Source organism: Chanos chanos, chromosome 1, assembly GCF_902362185.1.
Source record: "Chanos chanos chromosome 1, fChaCha1.1, whole genome shotgun sequence".
Lineage (NCBI taxonomy): Eukaryota > Metazoa > Chordata > Actinopteri > Gonorynchiformes > Chanidae > Chanos > Chanos chanos.
In genome coordinates this window covers 4661684-4664553 of record NC_044495.1, presented here as the reverse complement: position 1 = coordinate 4664553, position 2870 = coordinate 4661684, and positions in this window count along the sequence as shown.

Below are 2870 nucleotides of genomic sequence, written 5' to 3'. Positions count from 1 at the left end.
ACCAAGACAACGTGTGTATGTCTTTGTGTGTGTGTGTGTGTGTGAGAGAGGTGGTAGAGGATGTTAGCCTGAGAGTGGAGGTTGGTGTTGTCTACGTTGCTTGATAGCTGCTTTCTGTTTTTCCTTCTGAATGAAACGAATGAAATGAAATGAAATGAAATGCTGTCTCTTTCTCTCTCTCTCTCTCTTTCCTTCTTTCTTTTTTTCTCTCTCTCTCTCTTACACACACTCTCTCTCACAAAAAGATGCTAAGAGATTCAGATAGTCCTTGGAGACTTCCTGTTTTTTTTGTTTTATTTTGTTTTGTGTTTCTAAACAAAATGGCATTCTGAGCACAAATGCACTGCATTCCTAAAAAAAAGTGATTGCCTAAACGTGATACTAATTAAATCACCCCATAACTTGTGTATTTATTTTGGAATTCTTAACAGCTATCTTCCATACCAGCAGGATTAAGTATGTGTGTGTGTAAAGAGCACTTATCTCAAAAAAAAAAAAAAAAAATCAAAATGAAAGGTACCTTTGTCGTGTCTCTTAAAAATAGCTTGGGGAACTAATATCTTTTCTTGAAGAGTAGATGCACCCTTATCGACTGTAATGCATTCAAAACTATTTATTTATGTAAGCTTAAAATGTATTTATTTTTTTGGCGGCAATTTAAGATCAATGTCTCAAGAAGAAAAAAAAAAGAAAAGAAAAGAAGAAAAAAAAAAAAGCTTAAAAAAATAAGACTATTTTCTCTCCCCTGTGTTGACTTAGTACATTACCCAAGCATTGGCCCGCAGTCTGTCTCTCTGTCATCATAGCAGGGGGTGGGGGTGGGGGTGGGGGGCAGACAAGGGTGAGCGTCGTCTCTTATTCTGGAGGACCAAATATACTCTGTTATCTTGGGCCACTGGCTATGTGTGTGTGTGTGTGTTTGTGTGTGTTGGCTATAGACCTCTGCGCAAACTGACCAAGGAGAATGAAGTGTCTCTTATCCAAACCCATTCCTCTGATCCCCGTGGCTTGCCTTACACCCTGCAGATTAATGTTATGGTCGATTCTATCACCACCCCCCCCCCCCCTCACCCCACACCTCTCTCTCTCTCTCTCTCTCTCTCTCTCTCTCCGGTTTTCCTGCCTTCCTGAGCGAACCAAAGGTTTCCCGGCCAACTCTGTCCCTGCTTTTAGTTTGCACTAATAACGTCGTCTGAGACATCTCCCGTTACTTACCCCAAATGGACGAGAAGACCGCGCGTGTGTGTGTGTGTGTGTGTGTCTCAGTGAAGCATAATTATAAAGTGAACCATTGTCCTGTCTTATTTGCGCTTAATTCAAGATGTTGAGGTTCGATGTTTCTCAACTCCAGCTCTGACTGGCATGAATCGGTCCGTGAGCTTATCGTCAGAACCGGGCTCAGCGGATTCGGGTTTGTCAGCGCGGGTTTGCAAGTAAAGTAAACTGTCTAGCAGTGGCCTAAGACTGAAGTTGAGAAACACACCCCAAGTGTGATGTCATACTGCACACGCCCTAGACATTCATACATGCATACATACATATACAAGCATACAGACATATACATACAAACATAATCACGGTAGTTTTAAGCTGAAGATGTGAAAACGCTGTCTTATACAGTGTGTTGTGCCTTTGATAGTTTGTCCACAACATTAATAAAACAAAATACAAAAAAAAAAAAACCCTCCTCTAAAAAACAACCACTTCTTTCTCACTTCTTGTTTCAGTTTGATATTTCTTTTGAAGTTGGCTGTTTATTTTTGTGCCCAGTGGAGCTCATTCCAGTGACTTGTACCGCACTATATAAGCTCCGACTTGACTCTGTTAAGGTGATGGAAATGGTTTGCCTGTGTGCGTGTGTGTGCGTGTGTCTGTCTGTCTGTCTGTCAGATGTTTGGAAAAGAAAGGATCTGAAGTTTTGAAGTTTTATTCATGAAGTTAAAGGAAATCAAGAAATCATCAGATTTGACGCAATATCACAGAATTTTTTTTTTTCCTGGTGTACTGTACACGAAATCTTGTTAATGCCTTGAGGTAACCAGAGGCCTGTTTGTTTGTTTGTTTTGTTTTGTTTTTAAGGCTTTTATGCTTTGTAGATGGTATCTTAAGTAGGGTTTTTTTTGTTGTTGTTGTTGTTTTGTTTTGACACAAAATGATTTGATGACTAACAGCTCTGTTATGTTTGAGTCCGTTTTGTCTTTCTGTCACTCTGTACTGCAGTTCATTCCGCAGACTGGTCACGTGGGGAGGAATGGTGTGGACGTGAATCAAGCCAAACTAAAGTCTTTTTGTTGTAAGGATCAGACTTAAACGTGTGTTTCCTGTACTCATCTGTCCAAATTGCTAGAGTCCCCTCTCCACGTATCAGGCCTGACGTTGGCGATGTTGAGCCGCCAGTAGAGTCACTCTATTAAATATGAATGAATTAGCGGATTCTTCAAGTCCTGCCACAAATACCATATTATTATACACAATATCAAAGCATATAGAGATCATGAAGATGAGAAAATATCATGGCAATTTCTCTAGGCAAAAATGCACAATTTTTTCTCTTTCTTTCTTTCTTTCTTTCTTTCTTTCTTTCTTTCTTTTTTGCCAGGCAGGATTGTATCACTAAACAGTATTGAGGGCAAAAAAAATAACTTTTTTTTGTTTTGTTTTGTTTTGTTTTTTTGGAACTTTCCTCAAACACTTGTGATTTGTAATCACTTTAAAATGAAATGTATCTAAAGGAAAAAAAACAAAAACAACTATGTACCAAAAAAAGGAGAAAAGAAAAAAGATGATAGAATGAAAGAGGAAGTCGGTCTCATTCCAGACAGAGGGTACAAAAACCCACTTTCACTTCCAAACTCTTAGCTCCTCCTCCA